General features: G+C 41.3%; 1 long non-coding RNA gene across 1 annotated transcript in view; it reads right to left on the minus strand.

Annotated features, from left to right (window-relative positions):
- LOC112544469 (uncharacterized) overlaps positions 1-20684 on the minus strand; it is an 85392-nt gene that overhangs the window by 33739 nt on the left and 30969 nt on the right. The window contains exon 3 of the long non-coding RNA XR_012906686.2: positions 11421-11516. This is a non-coding gene — a long non-coding RNA (uncharacterized LOC112544469). The remainder of the gene's footprint in view (positions 1-11420; positions 11517-20684) is intronic.

Consider the following 20684-nt stretch of genomic DNA (forward strand, 5'->3'; position numbering starts at 1 on the left):
CACTACTGCTACTCTTTGGCAAACTCCCAGTTATTGTTTATTCAGAATGACCTATATCGGTTTAGTGTAATTCATTGTATGTTAAATCTTTTATGAGTTTAAGACCATCCATACAAGGTTTTTGCCATTTACCCAACTGGGTTTAAAACTGATTTTAATTAAACTATTACAAACTTTGTCTATAGATGAAGTGAAATGTCTGGGCAGTCATTCTGTGCCCATTTGCCTGGTAGATTATAGATACAAATAAGCTGCAATAATAGCCAGTGTTCCCTCTAATGTTTTCCTTCCATGTGCGGAATAAACTTTGTTACATGCACCAAAACGTGCCAATATGTGCCACCAGTAGAAACACATGGTGCTGGCTGTGGGCACTCTGCTAATCAGTTGGGCGACATTTGAATTTCTCCTGGATGGCTGCCCAAGTGCTCAGCCTACAGAGAACATTGATAATTACCATTAGACTTTTTTCAAGTTTCCCCTCAGTATGAGTAGAGTATTTTGTAATACTGTATAATTTATAGTGATGCAGAGAAAATACAAATTTACCATATCAATGCTTGTAGAGTGGTACACAGTCACTGTCAAGATAATCTTCTAGTGTTCTTTTCAAAGAAATGGAACTTCCTTCTCCATTACTTTGGTTATGAAGAAGAGGTTCACACAGGCTTTGATACATCAGGCTATTGCAGATTGAACTAGAAGATGAAAGCTTTGGGTTTAAGTAAGGAGAAGATAACAGAGCTAGTCCTAAGCATAGTTCATGGAGAATTTTTGGTAGCTTTTCCCTTCTTTGGAGTCAACATTGAAGCCCCCTCATCTCTTTCCATTCCCTGGATCATGCATTCGCCCTCACTATCCATTTCCTCCCTCTTCCAACAAACCTCACCACCCACCTTCTCTTTTGTATTCTCTCCCAATATGTGTATTATGTTTGTCTGCTGGGTGGTGGCCTCCCTCGGTATGTTCTGTGGCTTCTAATGGCACATAAGAGGCCTCAGTTATAAAATGGATTTCAGTAGGCCTCAAACCCACTAGAAACCTGATTTAACCAGATAATATTTACACTGTTAATGTAACCATTTATGGTAATATAGTGTAGAAATATAAACTTCTGAGGGGGTCAAATCATGTTTATTTTACTATACATATGTGTTTCCATCAGGAGTAAGGCAAAATGAATGTGGCCCAATAGTATACTCTGAGATCCAAGCAGTAGTCCAGAATTTTCTTCCGAGACTCTGCTACTGGGAATATTTTCTCATGTGACTTCTGAAGTGAGAGCTTTTGTTTTGATGAATTAAATAGAAAATGACCTCTAATGAACACAGTGGTTTCTTGAGGAATAGTGGAATGAGATATTTCTTCCTGATTCTGCAATAAATTCAGTTTGGCTGGATGCCACACGCAGGTCAGCAATGCCTGTTTAATAAGCAGCTTCATCTATTTATTCCAGTCTCTCTGGCATTTCAAAGTTTCAGCATTTAAATCAAGGCTATAGTGGTGTAAATGCTGAAATTCTAATTGCTGACACTTTTTGCTTTTTCTCTCCGGGCTGTAAATTTTAACCTCATTTACAACCATGATGCCAGTGGGAGTTCATGGTCATATGTGAGGATAGAATTTAGCCCAAGGAAAAAAAGCAATTGAAAATAGAATTTGGTACCTTATCTAGAAATTGGAGAAGCCTCACAATGATGGTATGTGGGAGACTCATTATCATTAGACTTTGCTGAAGGGGGCATGGTAATCTTGCTCAAATTCAAAGACAGCAGCTTTCACTTTACATTTAAAAATACCATTTAAATTAACTGCTGAATAAAAAGAGATGACAGTTAAATTTCTTCCTTTGGAATATTACTGATTCTGATGTCTGATCTGCTGTGATATATGGGATCTTCAGTTTTATCCTCCAAGAAAGTTACACTGTTTCTAAGTTCAGAATTCTTTCACAGTCACTGTTTATCTTTAAAAATAGTTTCACTTCCATAGTGCTCAATCATCTCCATAGTTGCATTCTTATTCTTATTCTTTTTTATAATCTTTACATTTTAGACCTATATTGATGGCTACATACTGCGGCCACCAGTGAGAACTGGCCAGGTCAAGCTTCTCCAAAGTGACTAATGATTTTAGGTGGTGCAATTTTTGGGTGCTCAATGTAAGACACTTGAAAGGTGTTTGATTTCCAGTGGGTGGGTACTTAGCGTTTTCTTTGTCAGATTCCTTTTGGGTATCTCAAATTGGGAAGCTGAAAATATAGCCACGTGAAATCTCTAGTCACTTTTAAAAATAATGGCCTGAGGTTTTACTATACCAAAGCATTTACCTTTACCCCCTATAATTTTTCTATACTTAATACTAGAAAGAGTCTGAAGAGTATGGGAAATGTAAATGATGTGGAATTAAATCTGTAGATCCATTTTTAAGCATACGTAACATTTTATTTGTACAATATGAGATATAGGCATGTAATTTGAGGTTTTCTACGTACACATCGCTTTGTGTTTTTGCAATCGCCATGTAGGGTGTTTTGTGTGTGTAGAAGAGACAGATGCCCTATTTAAAAATACGAGGCCTGGTTTTCACTGGTCCTTGTAGTGTTTGTAGGGACCATGATTTAAAGTGTAAAATGGTTAATGATGTTTTCTATTTTATTTTAGTATAAATAAGGAAGTACAATGAGTAGCCATCTTTACAGTCAGCCATTTTCAGTTCTTCTTTTTTTCTGCTCCGCCCTTGGACACAAGCACTCCAGGGAGTGCATGTAACTAAAAAGCAATCCACAGTCACTTCAGATGTCAGATGAGTCATTTGGTTGACCAGATTTTACTGGAAGACACTTTCTGAATGTCAGTAACAGAAGTATACAAATAATGGAAGTAATATAGATTTGTAATGTTCCTTTTTTTTACTCCAATTAACTGCAGAATATACTTTTTCACTATTACTTTCACACAATACTTTCAAGTAATTATTTGCAGTTCCTTAAATGTCACACTGCCCTGCAAATAGGTTGATTGTGAGGGCTGTAACTGTAGGAAGGCATGCGTGTAAGACAATGGCAATATTTCATCAGTTGTATTGGAGATAGTCATATTATATGCAATAGGATTTGTAAAGGTTAGTAAGACAAGAGTTTTATCACAAAATCACAGAAAACAATGATTTCAGTCCCCGTCTGTACCGATGCAAGTGCTGATACTGCAGGTCCTTATTTGCATATGGAACATAATTGCAGGGTGTACGTGTGTCCTTTCTAGAATCTGAGCCACAATGCTAGGCTGCAGTTGTTTACTGCCAACAATTAATGTCAGTCTTCCTTTAGTTCCTGTGGTAGCAGACTATTTCAGGGTATGTCTACACTTTCGGACAAGGTCGAATTAAGATACGCAGCTTCAGCTACATTAATTGCATACCTTAACTCGACTTTTGGCACTGTCCACACTGCAGGAAGCACACTCTCCCTTCGACTTCCCTTACTCCTCTTGGAACAGGACTACTGGCATCAACTGTAGCACCCATCTCAGTTCGAATTAGTGTCCCTTCTCTAGACCTGCTCATTCAAACTGTGGAAGGTGGACAGCAGCAGCTTCAATCTTCTCTGTAGTGAAGACTACTCTTAGTGTTGAAAGTTGAAGGTTCAAAGCATGCCTAGGCAGGTCATTTCAAAACTGGCCTCTAAATGGTGACTTTAATGCCTGTGAAGTTCAGATGTTTAGGAGGGAGGGAGGGAGAAATATGTAACACGTTTACAGTGCTGTGGCCTCCTTTGACATCTGGTCCACTAGAAGATAAAAGCCAAATACTGGACAAGCTAATAGAGTTAATCTTTTAACTCAGTTGATAGAGGACCATGTTTTAGTGCTGAAATTCTGAATTCAAACCCAACTGATGACTCATTCTGGGAGGGTATTAAATATTATACTTATTAATTCATGTGAATAGTAAAGTCAGTAGATCACCTCATGTGAGCAGTGCTTTGAAGGATTAGCCTATTGTTTTGTACAGCAATATTAGGTAAGATATTTATGGATACAACAATATCCATATTTTTGTATTATTTTCATATATATTTGCAGTTTACTCAGGTATTTCTCTAGCCCACTGTGGAAGTACTTGTTCACAAGGGATTATCTCAGTACTGTATCTTTCTATTCAAATGATGGAATGGGATCATTTAAAATTCCATCTGTCGAGCCCTGCACATTACATTCATATCTGCAAAAAAGAGCCACGGATATCCACATCCACGGATATAAAATGGATAGCCACAAATTTGCAGGGTTCTAGATACAAAATTTGTCTCTGCGTCAGAATCAGCAAAAACGAGCTGCAGATATCCACGGATATAAAGCAGGATAGCCACGGATTTGCAGGGCTCTATCTATCTGGCCTTTTGCGGGTTGAAGCTTCCAGAAGCCATTCTTGCTGTTTTTGCCCCTTCGCTGATGTGCAGAACCCAACATAACATGACTGCATCTTTATTGTGAGTTATATTGCAAGGGCCCTACAAGAAACTAGGAAAAAGGAATCCTTTTTTAAGCCACAGAAGCCTTTCTTATTCTTATTCTCTTATATTCAGCTATATGAGGCTATGACTACCCTGCAGTTATTTTTCAGAAAAAGGTATGCAAATTGCAGTTCACAATTTGTGTACCTTTTTCCGATTCTTTTTTTGGAAGAGGCTTTTCATCTACACGGGGCCAAATGTAGGAAAAATCTCTTTCGGAAGAGCCCTTATTCCTCATAAAATGAGGAATACAGGGCTTCCAAAAGCATGCCCGCTTTTTGGGAAACTGATCCGAAAAAGAGGATGCATTCCCTGGACACGGCAGAGTTTTTCCAGGTTACCTCCGGTATTCCAGAAAAAACTCTGTAGTGTAGTCATAGCCAGAGCAATGTGCCAGATTCTGATCTTAATCACATCTTTGTAGAGCTGGACTGATTTCACTTCAAGTTGATTTAGGTCAGAATCTGACTCTGTTTCTCTAACTGCTATTTGTAATAACCTCTACATAGATTGCTGTTGCTGCCTATGTGTCTCTCTGTCCTTCTTACTTCTGATATCACAGCTCTGTTATCCATTTATTTGCCTGTAACACCACAGTTCCATTGCTCACCTACAAGATGTTTATAGTGTTGGAGCAACAGACTGAGAAAATGAGAGAATGAAAGAGAAAAGGAAAATAGAGGCCAATAATTATTTATTGAGTTTTGAGATCAAATAGTTTTGAAGAACAAAGATGACTAAGAAAATCACAAGCAGCTCATGCACAATTCACGAAGAAAAAATTTTGTGTCAAAAATCATTTTCCCAGCTATAATTACTGCTGGTCAGCTGGCCACTTCGAATAGTTCTTGACTGAACAGGTAGTAACATTCAAATGGGTATACATGATAAAAGCTTCCAAATTCTCAGCCTTATGCTTTCTATCCAAAGAATTAAAATATTGTTTTTGTTGTTTAGAAAATCTCATTATCAAGCAGGTACTAGGGCATTCTGCTTTTGTTTCTAAATAACAGTGTACATTTTTGTCTCTTCCCTGAATCTTGGTCAAGATTTTTCTGTTCATGGTTGAATGAATGGCACAGCTGAAAAATATCTGTGTTATTTTTCCCATGGTTTTAATGATGTCATTCAGGTAACCATTGATAAGTGAGACCTGCACTTGTATTCAGCGACAATAGTCTGAAGTCAAACCACAATAGTCAGAACTTCAGATGCCAGAAGCTAAACTATAGACAGAATCTTGAGAACAGAAAGTACAATCCATAGCGATGGATTTTGAAATACCGTTTTAAGTGAACTTTTTATAGCAGTCAAAATGATGTAACCATTTAATAAGTTGGGCATGCAGGATATTAGTTGCTCAAATGCTCAAGAATAAACCACAGAAACATTCATTTTTTACAGACACATAGAAGAGTTATGACTTGCCCAAGGTGATTCAGCTATGAGGGTAAGGACTAGATTTCAGACCTTCCACATCCCAGTCCTGTATGCTGACCATTAGGTCATGCTACTAATATCATAATGATAGTCTACTTTTCTTTTCTGTTAAACAAGTAAGTCATAACCTTGTTCCTGAAAGTAAAGAAGAGCTATTAAAAAGCACCGTCTCAAGTTCCAGGTGACAATTTTCCTTATTTCTTACTAGATGAGAGGAGTTACCAGAAGCAGCCTACAGTAGGAACAGCGCTTGCTGCTGTGAAGTTACACATTTAAGCCCAAAACCACAATGTACTATAAACTTTAGAAAGTCATGCGTTTCTTTCTGTTGCAAGCTGTTAAAAATATAACTGCAATGCAGAAAAATGACTATAAATGTTTGACCAAAGAGAAGCTTCCTTTTTAGTTAAACCTTCAGCATGGCAACTTTCTGAGAAGAATGAGAGCACATTTCACCCCCTTTGACCCCCTGTACTCAGATTTACAAAGGACAGTACACATTGTGCCTAAGTTTTTGGGAAATTAGTGTCATATCAGAGTGTACTAAAGGTCATGGCAGGGTTATGATATTTGACCAATAAGAAGCAATTATGCAAACCCCTCTGTGTCTCGCTTGCCTATTTCTCCCACAGTCATCAATGCACTTTTTCCCTACCTCTCCAAACCATGGAATGTCCTTCCTGAGCTATTCCCCTGTGCATCAGTGGCTATCACATTTGTTTGTTTAATTAATTGAACCAAAAAAGAAACCAAACCCTCAAATTTCCATTACTCTGTCATGCTTTGCACTAGACTTCAAGGAGTAAATTCCTAGCTCCCATCCTCTTCACCTCATTCCTGTTCTATCTGAGGTGAGATGCTGGTGTGACCCATGCACACAAACCCAGAAGTCTTAGTTTACAGGATTGAGGCCTTAATTTATAAGCATCTTGGGGCAAGATTGAGAGTGCATTATAACTGGTAGGACTAAGCTGATTAACCTGGAAGGATGCCCCTCATCTTTGTCTGTTTTGTGAAGTGTCTGATGTGATGGCTGCCATCTTGACTGAAACAGACTAAACCAGAACTAAAAGCATGGGCAGCTATAATTTGAGCTAAAGAGCTCTGTAAGCAGTTGGTTCAATAGACTCACATCTGGAGAGGGCAGTGGAGGCATGTATTTTGCAGGGACTAGTGGGTTACAATAGAACACCTTTGGGTGCTATAAAATAATATTTAGAACTGAGTAAAATATTTCATAATAAATATCAGATGAAACTAAATACATTGAATACAGTTTACATTAACCAAGATCCTTTGTCAATTAAAAAGGTAAACAATTAACTCTGATTCTTAGTAATAAAATGAATAGTGGCAATAATTATCAATAAATGACTCCTGTGGGGTGCATTGTATTTTGCTTGTAGAAAATATATTTTGAGAAACTATTAATATTCATGAGCTTTGTAAGATTTTTTGGTCACACAATCGATGTTTAAACAAGCATAACTCAAAATAAGCTTTTAAAAAGCTTTTCTTGTTGGTTGATCAGATCGAAACCGCCACTGCTACCACTTCTGCTCTGTGGGACAGAGTGTGTTGATTTGTACAGGGACAAAAATGACTATCTCTTATCTCCATAAGATGCATGTGACCACCAGGACGGATACTGCAGCCAAGCAGGTGCAGCAGATTCCCCGATGCGTTATCAGTAGCCACGTACTGTCCTGTTTCCAGGAACACTCTTGTGATTAAGGAGATAAGAGCCCGCCAGTAACTTCTCCTATATGAAGGAGTCAGCAAAAGTGTCTTCATCACAATGGCTTTGTAATTGCATTAGTTTCAAAGAAGCCCACAGGAAATATAGATCTAATGCTATATTATGTTCTCTTTTCATCTTTGTGTCTGGTAAATTACATGGATAACAAAATGAATGTTACTAAATTAAGGCCACAGTCCAGAAAAGACTCATGTGAGCAGTACCACTGACCTCAATGAGCCTTCTTATGTGCAAAAAGCTACACCTGTTCATAAGTGTTAGAAGTATCAGTGTTCAAGTTTACATTGTGGTTAAAAGTATGCGGAGATGAGCATTAAATTTCAGGAAATACTATGCCAATGTCACACTGAGGCACATAATTATAATTTGAACCCTTTTAGCCTATGGCACGTCCAAAGTGGTGCTACAAGACTTTGCATTTTAAATGGTTTAACATACATATCATCAACCCTGTTCTTTTGAACATACTCCCAGTGCTTTATCTGGTCCAATTTGAAACAACCAAATGATTTTTTTTAAGAATAATAATCTCTCTATCAAAAACAAGCAAACAAAAACTACTCAGGGGGTAGCTGTGTTAGTCTGTAATTTTAAAAACAACAAGTATTCCTGTGTCACCTTAGAGACTAACAATATATAGTATTACTAGGAGCTGTGCTCACCAACCCGCTCCCTATCTATCTGCTGCAGCCAGATTGTGGCCTCCTCTCCTACCTGTGCCACTGCAGGAGGGAGGCTGCCCCTAGCCCTTCCTATGGCCAGATGGGGGCTGGACCTTGGGGCCTGCCCCAGGATCAGGGCCAGGAGCAGATTGCTGTGGTCAGATGGGGGCTGGGCCCCAATTGGCCAGGGTGTCTGGACAGGGAGAAGGGTCAGAAGCAGGCTGGGGACAGGGTGTCTGGCCAGGAGGGAGGTTGCAGGAGTGGGGTGGGGGCAGGCACAGAGCCTTGGGGCTTTCTCCTCCTACTCCCCAGGAAGCCAGCACTGGTGCTCTAATCTTGCGGGAAGGGAGGGCATGAGGCTGGAGCGCCAGGCAGGTGAGGCAGGTGGCGGCGGTTAGCGTTAAGGCCCTGGACCTGGAAGCAGAAGTGGCAGCTGGAAGTGGCTGTCGTCTAGCTCTCCTGCAGAGGAGCTGGGGGTCACTGGGGAGCCCAGGGCGTCCCTGAGAAGGGACTGGGGGGAACCCTGAGCCAGGGCTGCCGCTTCCCCTTCTGAGTCTGAGGATCCAGGGGGTTGGGGCGATGCAGAGTGATGTGATGACGTCACTCAGTTATCCTACAGGAAAATTTGTTTTATAAATAGAGAGAGATGAGCTTTTGTGGGCAAAACCCACTTCATCAGATGATGAGCTGGAGAGGAATAATAGAAACCCAGTATTTATAACAGAAAAAGAAGGGAAAAAAGGTGTGAATTGTAGGACAGGTGATAATGAGCCTAATTAAGTGGACTGAAAGTGTCCCATATTTAGCTTTTGATGTAAAAACAAGGAAGCCAGTCTTCCCTGCATTTAACACCATATTTTTACATCAAAAGCTAAGAAGTCCCCTTCAGAATCACCACCTACCTCCTCACCCTCCTCTAAATAAACCTTCCTTTTTTCAGACACCAGCATTCAAGGCTAAAAAAACCTATTTCTACTATTTTTCATTGCAAATATACAGTAGTTCAGCTACATAATGGGATAACAGGGCTTTGCTGGGCTAGCTGGAAACCTAACTACCACTTAGAATATTATATTACAGTGAGTTGTAGCTCATGAAAGCTTATGGCCTAATACCCTAATTAAATTTGGCTATGTCTACACTACAATGATCTATTGGAAAAAGGCACACAACTGGTGCTCTGCAACTTGCGTACCTTTTTCCGATAGTTTTTTCAGAAAAGGCTTTTCCTAAATTCTACACTGGGCCAAATTTTGGAAAAGCCTATTCTTTTGGAAGAGCCCCTCTGTCGACAAAGAGCATCTAGACTACATCCAGTTCTGTCAACAAAGCAAGCCGCTTTGTCGACATGACAGTGTAGATGCAATAACGCCTTCTGTCAACAGAACTCTGTTGACAAAAGGCGTTATTCCTCATAGAATGAGGTTTACAGCCATCGCCAAAACTGTCGACGTTATGCAGTGTAGACGCAGGTATAGTTTTGTCAACAAAAGTCCAATTTTGTCGACAAAACCCTGTAGTCTAGACACACCCCTAGGCTACATCTACATTGGCCCCTTTTCCGGAAGGGGCATGGTAATTTTTGAAATCGCAATAGGGAAATGCGCGGGGGATTTAAATATCCCCCGCGGCATTTAAATAAAAATGTCCGCCGCTCTTTTCCGGCTTTTAGAAAAGCCGGAAAAGAGCGTCTACACTGGCCCCGATCCTCCGGAAAAAAAGCCCTTTTCCGGAGGATCTTATTCCTACTTTGAAGTAGGAATAAGATCCTCCGGAAAAGGGCGCTTTTTCCGGAGGATCGGAGCCAGTGTAGACGCTCTTTTCCGGCTTTTCTAAAAGCCGGAAAAGAGCGGCGGACATTTTTATTTAAATGCCGCGGGGGATATTTAAATCCCTCGCGGATTTCCCTATTGCGATCTCTGAAATTAACATGCCCCTTCCGGAAAAGGGGCCAATGTAGACGAGCCCCTAGTGTTTACAGACAGCAAATATAATGGATTTGAACCTAGGCAAACTGAGAAATGTTCAGAATTTGCAAAAACATTCAGATATTGGCTTTTTGCAGGATTCAAATAGCTCAATTTCAGATATTGGGTGATTCATATTTTACAACTTTGAATTTGTTTTACCTGCAGAAAAAAAGTGTCATTTAAGGTTTGGAAATATTCAGGTCAGGAGATAGCAGTGTAATTGCAAATTCAAACAGTACTAGGGACAAATTCTAACCTCATTTAACCCCAAGTAACTTTAGTGAAATCCTGGTAACTGAGGGCAGAATTTAATCTTTAGATTTAGAGTTGCCCTTCACCCATGAACATGAAATACTGCATCTGACAAGTCTATAATTAGTTTAAACAAAAACAATGTACATTTCTATTATTAACAATATTGCAAAAAAGTCTTAAGACTCTGGCTAGAAAATCAGAGTGAAGTTACAGTTTAGAGACAGTCATTGCTATAAAGCTTATGACCTAGTTACCAAATGTACATACAAACAAAAAACTAGCCAGACAGAGATATTCTCCTAGGAACAATCATGATTTGCAAAATTTTTGGGGCTTGCAGCCAACCAATAAGGATTATGGAATAAAAAATGTGTCTTGCCATGCCAGCTCGTTATTCAGTGCCCTTTCTTTGCAGGCATAGAGCTTGGCTTGCATACTTGTCTCTACCAGGAGGGAGTCATCCATGTTGCATCCTTTCCAATAAATAGAGCTGACTCTAAGGCTCTAGCTGTTAGGGAAGGATTTTGCTGAAAAATCATTGCCAGCACTGAATGTTTTGACACAATTTATTTGACAACTTTTCAAAATGCCAAAGTTCTACTCATTCTTTTGTAACATTTGGGTGCAGTTTTTCATCTCTGTCTGATCCCTATCATTTGTGATAATCTAGAGATGATGTTTAAACTATAGTAATAAGTCGGTAAGTGTTGCTAGAAGGACTTTGAACATACAAAATTAATTATGACCATTTATATTTCCTTTGTCCTGTTTGCTTTTTCCATTGAGACATGACAGATCCCTATCAGAGACTTGGTGATTACCTCAGTGTGTCCTTGTATTTCTCGCATTCTTCTGCAGTTGTCCAGTCTCCTGATTTGTCTGCAATCAGCCACCATAAAGGTCCAAGAATGAAATTCCTAAATCAATCAAAGAAATAACTGTTGAACAATACAAGGTTGTATGTCCTGCTACTAAGGCTGCGAATAGTTAACTGGTTGATCTGACGCCTGCTGTGCTCAGGGGCGGTTCTCGCCTGGCCGTGGTGGATAGGTAGGGGGGCACTCTCATTTAAGCGGTTAACCAGTTAAATATAATATTTAACTGGTGAACTGATTAAATAGGGATTTTTCATCCCTACCTAGTACATGAGTGAGCATGTGATTTCAAAAGCTTCTACTCTTAAATAGGGTCTGCTGCAAAGCCCAATGAATTTAACTGGAGTATATCTAAATACACATTATAATCATCCTTATTTTATAGACAGGTGAATTGAACCAGAGAAGTTAAGGTCAAGTTTTTTCAGTAGCAAGCACTGATTTTGCATGCCTCCATTTTTGATGCTCAACTTGAGAAATCTTGGGCTTGATTTTCAGAGGTGCCAGTCAGCTGCAGTCCCATCAGTTTTGGCTGATACTATAAATTCTCAGCAACTCTGAGACACACAGGGCCTGCTTTTCAATCTGTGCACACAAAATAAGCAGACACTTTTGAAAAAGTAAGCCTCAATGACTCGACACAGAGCAATGAAATGGCATGACGAAGGTTAGAACTCAGGAGTTCCAGGCTTCCAGATCAATCCGCTAGACCATGCTTCCTCTGTAACAAATGTATTGGAACATCTAAGTAAAGCACTGTAAGGAGGACTTTTTTTTTGTTTCATCCCTTATTTCAACCTACACTTACTCAAAGTGTCTTGTAATTGATTTACATGAAAACTTATGCGCAAGCCAACAATCACCAATTTACTGTTGCTCTCTATTCAAGCAGTGGCAGAGACTTTTATTCACCATTTTGTTCAGACACTATGTCATGATAAGGCAGACAGAGGCAACGAGACAGGCATGATACCAAGTAGCAAGCGATAACCATGTGAAAGTTCTCAGACAGTTTTGACTAACTCATGTGATGTCCTCTCCCCCCACCCAGAGCAGAGGGTGGAATGACCGAACCTAAATATAGAGCAGTAGCTGATTCAAATCTGAATTCTGCTCAGCCAGAAATGTGGGGAAGGAGCTAATTACAAACTGGTGAATATTCTCACTTGTTACGAACTTCTATGTCACTAGGATATACCAGTGATGAGCATATTGTAGGAATATAGATATTGTTGGTAGATTATGTGTATAGTATGCAGTGACATGCTATAAATACAGCAGGGTATTTTTTAAATGTAATAATGGTGACGTTTCTGTGTACTTAGGACCAGATCCTCCCTCACTGTTGAAAGTCATGTGTAAGAAGCAAAGCAGTGCTTGAAATAGATATGAGCTACAACCACAAGACAGTACAGAGTAGGCAGGGGAAAGGAATATAGGACACATTTTGAAAAGAGAAACTCATGCCCTTGCATGTGCACTGTAGCCTAGACACTAGATGGCTGAGGCTCTGACCAGGGTCTCTCGTGGACGGACAATGGGGTTGTGGTAGACCATGGGCATACTTGGAAGCTGGCCTGCTTTCCTGAGTGCACTCTTGGGTACTACATAGGAGTCCTTTCTTAATGCTGTGCCACTGGGTTGGGAATGCGCAGAGAGAGAGGTTCGCTGTTTTCTTCTCCTGAGGCTATTACCTGCTAGTCAGCCTGTTACATTCTGCTCAAGCCACTGAGACTATGACTCTTCTACAGTTCCTAGTTAGGGTCAGGTGGTAGAGATTCATGGAGCGATGACATAGGGGCGCACATGGCTTCATAATACTATATGGTATTTTTTCTATACATTTAACTAAAGCTGTTAATAGCAATTAAAACTTTCCACTAATTTGCTGTCTGGAACTTTTTTTGGCTAGGGGAGTCCTATGAACCCACGGAGTCTATCCATTTATAAGGACGGGTTAAGTCCTTGTGAGAGAGGCTGTGTCAGATATTACATTGACACGTTAGCTTGGGGGAAAAGTCAGAGGATGCCCTTGTAGTTTTCACATAGTCTAAAACAGAAACATCCACTTTTTGCCCAGCTAGTAAGATATACATACAACTTACAATATTAAGCCTCCAAGTGCATGTCTTCTTTTTTCACTGGGTTGTGTCTTACTTGCATTATGTAAAAACTTCAGGTTCCAGTCTTCTTATACTTGTGTAAAATATCTCGCATGCCTACAGTGCAATATAAATCCTCCTCCTCATCAATAATCGAGAGCACAGCAGTTGCAAGTTCTACTTTAGCTGTCCCAAGTCTCAGAAAAATAAAATAAGGGAAGTCAAATACTGATTCATTGCATTGCACAGCAGCGGTATCTCAACTCCTGTCTGAAATAGCTTGCATACCTGCCTACGCCAGAAAGCTATCAATAAATGTGTTTTCTGGCTCTGCATTTATCTGTGGCTTGCACGCCATGCAGTGGAGTACGGCAAGCTATGTACCCAGTGAAGGATCAGAAAGAAAAGTGAGACTAAAAGAAAGGAGATGAAATTTGGGATGGGTGGGTGGAGATGGGGGATGGGATTGAAGGCACTCAACATCTCTTAAAAGAGAGTTTCAGCAGTCATTTTGGCCATACAGTATGAACACATCCCCTTTCTCATATGCCCAGGCAGTGCAATAGGCAGTAACTTGTATAGACTCAGAGCAGGCCAAAGAATCTTTCAAACATGTTACACCATGTGATGCTGAAGTTCTCAGTATGACGTGTTATGTGCTCTAGTTTGTCTTTGCTTGCTTCCAATATCCAGTTCTCCTTCCTGTTGTTATGGGGATTGTTGGATATGCACATTTTCACGTTTCTCCTCAGCAGAATTTTCCATACAAATCCCAATTTTACAGCTCTCTTGTGTTTTCCAACATGAGAAATGATGTTCTTGCCAGTTTGATCCATGTGAACATAAGCTTAAGCAGAGGCTGGGAGAGAATTAATAATCCCTGTGCACATTTCTTGAGAAGGAATTCTGTTTTTTCAAAACTACGATGGGGTGAGAATAATTTTTCTCTCCATCTACATCTTGGATTATACATTAGCTACACAGAGGACATGAAGTATTACTAAGCATATCTAGAGATTTCTTTCTTCCATTTCCCATCATTTCTAAATCCTTTGTGTTTTTTCCCTTTCAGCTTTAAACAACATTTACAGGCTGTTTTATTTTAAGCCTAAATCAATCCATTGTAGCTCCTTTGCTGGCGACAAGATGATCTTCCTTCCTCCTGCTGCACTAAAAATATTTCTAGATGCAGCCTTCCCTGTGATCATGCCAACAGAAGTTGACTGAACATAAACTGAATCAACATAGTGGGATGAGTGCAGAATAACACCATATCATTGTTGTTACATGATACAAAATCAGTAGCTCCATTAGAAGCACTATTAATTAATTACTCACTGAACTCTGCATTATAGCTTGACAATTGTGCAATGAACAACTACACCGCTACAGGTCCTGCTTAGCAATGAGTAAGTACTCTAGCAAATGCTTTCAAAGTTTATCAGGTTTTCTCTTTCTTCCCCATCCACCATAGGTGCTAGAACTAGAAGAGCTGCTATGTCCCTATCTTGAAGTGGTTTCCATGATACATAAGATTTACATTTTGGTTCAGTGGCTCTCAGCACCCCAGTATAACAAATGTCCAAGCCTGTTAGTCCTCCACTGTTTTACTTCTTCAATACACCTTTGATTTCCAAGTCTTTACTGATGGATTCTGGACATTCATTTTGCTGTTCAATTTCCATTTTTGTTTTTATGATTCTGGTGCTAAATGGAACATTTAATTTAGTACAGGTTGAACCTCTCTAGTCCAGCACCCTTGGGACTTGACTGATGCTGAACCAGAGTTTGCCTGACCATAGGAGGTCAATATTGTCTAGAAGCATTACCAACACTTCCACTGCTTCCTGCAATATTAGAAGATAGTTAGGGATAAAATAGAGCTAAATATCAGCATAGATCACCGAGAACCAGGACTGATAGGTGCAAACAAACTTTATGAGACTGCAGGAAACTTGGCCACACCCATGATAAGTGGATAAATTATGAGGGACCATGGATGTTGCCAGACCAGAATGTGCCGGAGAAGAGAGGTTTAGCCTGTGTTCTATGTTTTATGTATTTTTTCATGTATTTTCACAACAGATAACTCAGACTGCTGCCAGAGGGTTCTTAAGGTCACTTCCCAAATGCTATGAAGCTTTCAAGAGCCAACATTCCATCTGCTTCTTAAAAGGGCAGTATTCAGAATGTTTTTTTCTTTCTCAACATTTATTTTTTTACAATTTTGACTACTTCATAAAGATTCCCATACAGAGGGCAGGGGCTACATATGTTTGTTGTGGTTCGCCACAATGTACAAGGAAAGAGCAAAACAGCCAATCATGCTGAAAAAGCAAGGAGTATAACGGTAGTATTTTGGAATCTTTTGGAGATCCAAGACAATGAATATGTGTATTAAACTTTGTATTGGTTACATTAGTATTAAAATACAGTATGCAAACTGGAAAAATATGTCATTGCTTAAAAACTGTGACATGCATATTGCTGTTCCTTTTTTGTGTGGTTTTTATCCTCTTTACTGTTCTTTCACTCTGGTCTGTGGAAGTAAACCTCAAATAGAGGTGAGTCTGAGGACTTGTCTCCACTACGTAGTGGATAGTGGATCAACACTGCAGCAATTGACAGATGTCGATTTATCGTGTCTGCTTAAGCATGATAAATCAATCTCTGAGCACTCTCCCATTGACTCCGGTACTCCACCAGAATGAGAAAAGTAGCTGGAGTCAACAGAAGAGCAGCCCCCTGCCAATCTTACCACACAGAAGACACTGTGTAAATATATAGACTTCAACCTTTTCTAGTGTAGGCAAGGCTTCATGAAGGTTTGACCGTACAGAGGGTTATAGGAACAGCTAGTCCTGAATAGCCATCTGTGACTGCTGTTATTTAGGAACTCACTGGATGAAGATAAAAAGCAACAAGACATCTTTATTCAATAAGGGTGTCCCCATATGGAGTTATTCAGGAATAGCTGTTCCTGAATAACTCCCTGCATAGATAAGCCATTAGTTGCACAGTTAGGGTTTGGAATCGGATCTTGAATCTGGACTTACCAACTTTGGAGGTATTTGGATTATTTATAAATGTTTATTTGTTTTGCACCTCTCCCTGGCTCAGGACTTTTTACCCATTGCATATCAATCTTTACACAGTTCATAGCCTTCAATACAATGATTAAATTCACACAATATCATCAACACTAACTAACCCTATACAAACCAGAATCATACTGAGATTCACTACCTATTCACTTGGGGTATGTCTACACTACAGCGTTATTTCAAATTAACTTATTTCAAATTAGTTAATTCAAAATAAGCTAATTCGAAATAACACATCTAGACCCAAAAACTAATTCGAATTAGCGTTTTGCTAATTTGAATTAGCGCATCCACACTGATTGGACGCTGGGTCACATTTAAGGCCAGCTGAAACCGGTTCCAGAATGGGCATAAAGTCAGTAGTTGCTTGGTGTGGCTGCTGTATGAGGCTATCTGAGGCTTCTGCTTAAAGAGACCCCCCTGGACAGCCGGTTCTCAGCTTTTCTGCTTGCTTGCCTACCTCGCCGAGGGACAGCAAAGCATTTTCCTCTCTGCCTGTCTGTTTCGGTCATTCTCATTGGGGATACCACAGCAGTTGGCACAATGGAGCCAGAGCTGCCTCTGGGCATTCTGGTGCAGTTTTTGGATTTGTTGCTACAAGCCTGGCAGCAATGGCTGGAGGCTGCCTGGCACCATCTGGTGCACGTCAGCTCCCTGCCCCTCCCCCGGCCTCCCTGGGGGCCATGGAGGTGCCACAGCAGTGCCCGGATGCCAGCGTGCCCCGCCGCATCTGGCGTCTGGACACCAGCAGCGACTGGTGGGACCGCATCGTCCTGGAGCGCTGGGGGGACGAACAGTGGACCCAGAACTTCAGGATGAAGAAGGACACCTTCCTGGAGCTCTGTGAGTGGCTCGCCCCTGCTCTGTGGTGATGGGACACTTGCATGAGGCCTGCCATTCCCCTCCACAAGCGGGTGGCCATCGCCCTATGGACACTCTTCACGCTGGACAGCTACTGATCTGTCGGGAACCAGTTTGGCATGGGGAAATCCACCATCGGAGCAGTGCTCATGGAGGTACGGCACTCACCGGCCACTGGGCTGGCGGGGGGGAGGGAGAGCTGCAAGGAGGGAATGGGCTGCCCCAGGGAAAACAGGGGGGAGGAGGTGAAAGTGCCCTGCATGGGAGGGTTTGGTCTGTCCCAGCCGTACTACACTGTCCGCGGTGGCCAGGATTGCAGCGGGGGTTGCTTCTGGGAGTGGGGCATGGGGCAGTGCCAGGAAACGAACACTCCCAGCCCCCCGGGCACCCCAGTGATTCTCGGTTTTGTGTGTCTCTCTGCGGGTGGTCAAGGCCATCATCAGGGTGCTGCTCCTCAGGGTTGCCCGCCTCACCAACCTGGATACAGTCATCCAGGAGTTCGGCGCCCTCAGCTTCCCCAACTGTGTGGGGGAGGGGTGGATCAATGGGACACACATTCCCATCCGTGCCCCGGACCACCAGGCCTCCCTGTATATCAACAGGAAGGGCTACTTCTCCATGTTCCTGCAGGCCGTGCCTGACCACTGGGGCCAGTTCACAGACATCAGTGTGGGCTGGTCCAGCAAGGCACATGATGCATGGGTGTTCCGCAACTCCTCTGTGTGCCAGAGGCTGCACGCTGGGACCTTCTTCCCCGACCGCCACATCAGGGTTAGGGACGTGGACATGCCAGTATGCCTGGTGGGGGATGCGGCCTACCCCCTACAGCCCTGGCTGATGAAACCGTACACGAGGCACCTCAACCCCTCCAGGCAGGCCTTTAATGCCAGGCTCACCAGGCCCCACATTGTGGAGGGGGCCTTCAGATGCCTGAAAGCCTGCTTCAGATGCCTCCTCACCCACCTCGACCTCGCCAAGCACAATGTTCCTCCTGTGGTGGCAGCATGTTGTGTGCTGCACAATTTATGTGAGAGGAAGGGGTAGGCTTTCCTGCCAGCCTGGATGGCTGAGGCGGAACACTTGGCTGGCCTGTATGTGCAGCCCCACACTGATGCTGTCTGGGAGGCCCAGCGGATCCAGGAAGCCCTGCAGGAGTACTTCCAGGTGAAGGAGGACCAAACTCTCCCTGGCATGCCCCCCTGGGGCCTTCTTCCACCCTCACCTCCTTCCTCTTTCCCCTCCCTAACCCCCCTTCCTAATGTAAAATAAAAACACCCGTTTTGCCAACAAATATGTCTGTTTATTTCACAGAACTGAGGTGGGAGAAGGAGGAATGAGGGTGGGAGAGGAGAGGGGGAAATGATGGCTGAATGCTGGCAGGCTGGCAACTGGCACAGGCACTGTGGCCAGAGTCTGCCTCTTTAAGGGCTCTGGGGCTGGGAGAGGGGCAGAAGAGTTTCCCTGGTTTGGCCCAGAGTGGCCACCAGGGGAACCTGGGAAGGGCTAGCCTCCAGCTAGTTTGAATTAAGTGGCTACACAGCACATAATTTGAACTACTTAATTTGAATTGGGCATTATTCCTCATAGAAGGAGGTTTACCAAGTTCGAATTAAGCGCTCCGCTAGTTAGATTTAAATTCAAACTAGCAGTTTGTATGTATAACCGCTATTAAAGTTAATTCGAACTAATGGCTGTTAGTTCGAATTAACTTTGTAATGTAGACATACCCTTGTTGACTCCTTTTCTGCATATAATATTTTGGGGAGAGTGGTGAGCTGATTACCGGGTTGGCTGGAGCTAGGAAACCTGAGTGCTAATTAGAAGCCTTCTGTGGCACTGGACAATTTGCTTAAACCTGTGTTACTTATTTGTTGTTATCATTTCTTGTTTATTGTGAGGCAATGCCCAAATGACTCAATCATGAGCAGGCCCCCATTGTACTTTTACACACACACTTGTGTGTGCACCAGTCCATGCTCTTAGCTGTAAAATGCAGATGATAAGTTACAAATAAGCAATTTTTACATTTGAATAGTGCTCTGAAAGAGACATGAGCTGTAAAAAAGGATTTTTACTTGCACAGTTCCTCCTGTTAAATGTGTGTTATTAAACTGATTTAGTTTAACTGTACAAAAGGTTGGGGGAATTCTCTTGTTTAGCTTTAAAGCAGGCTTATTTGGATTTAGCTTAAAGCAGTCAGGAACAGGTTAAAGGTAAACCATTTGAATAAGTCATTCAAACTGAGCTAGTTTGTCCACTAAGGGTTTGCACTGATTTAATTAAACTAGTGAAAATTTGTGACTAGACGAGGGTTAAGCATTATTTAAATGTTATTAGAAAGGGCCCAATTCTACAATGCTTATACATGTGCTATCAGAGGGAGATTTATTTGCATAAGGAAAGACAGAAAAGAATACTTCTAATGAGAACAAACTTTCATTATTTACACCGGTTTTTTTTATCCACAAGGCTGTAGTTAAGATGGAAATTAAAAATCATAAAATGAAAAGAAAAAGACCTGTCCCTGATGCAACAAATCTAGGCAGCTTGCATACCTCAGAGAAGTTACCTGGCTGTGCCTCTGAGGTCATCTGAGTTAAAATATGCAGAAGAGGATTGAAATGTAGATTACACTCCTGAAAATTTGAGAAACAAAGAAGCCTTTCTGCTGGATTCCCTCTACAGCTTTAAATGCTCGGTAAACACTGCATATAAAAATGTTCACAAAATTTGTTTTTATTTTAAAATAAATTCCCGTTGACAATGTTCATGCCCTTTTTGTATTTATATTCCATGAATATTCTAGTGATTAGGTTTTTTTTGGCCTGGCTACTCATGAAAAATAAGGTTGAATGTTTGATATTCCCAGAAAGTAAATTGGAAGTTATTTAAGTAACCAATGACAGTGTGAAATTTGAAGTTGAATTTGTGAATTTTTTTAGTTACATAAGTCATCCCTGAGGCAGCAGAAACAAAACCTCATGACTGAGGTTAGCAGCCATCACAGCATGACTGATGAATATTTTCAGTATATTCACCAGAAGAAATCTACAGAGCAAGAATGATTTGCTGAAGAAATTCACAAATAATATGAGTAATGAGTAAATTGAGAAATATTCCCAAATAACGTCTAAATTAGAGAA

Source organism: Pelodiscus sinensis, chromosome 12 (assembly GCF_052426305.1).
Source record: "Pelodiscus sinensis isolate ZL-2025 chromosome 12, ASM5242630v1, whole genome shotgun sequence".
Classification (NCBI taxonomy): Eukaryota; Metazoa; Chordata; order Testudines; family Trionychidae; genus Pelodiscus; species Pelodiscus sinensis.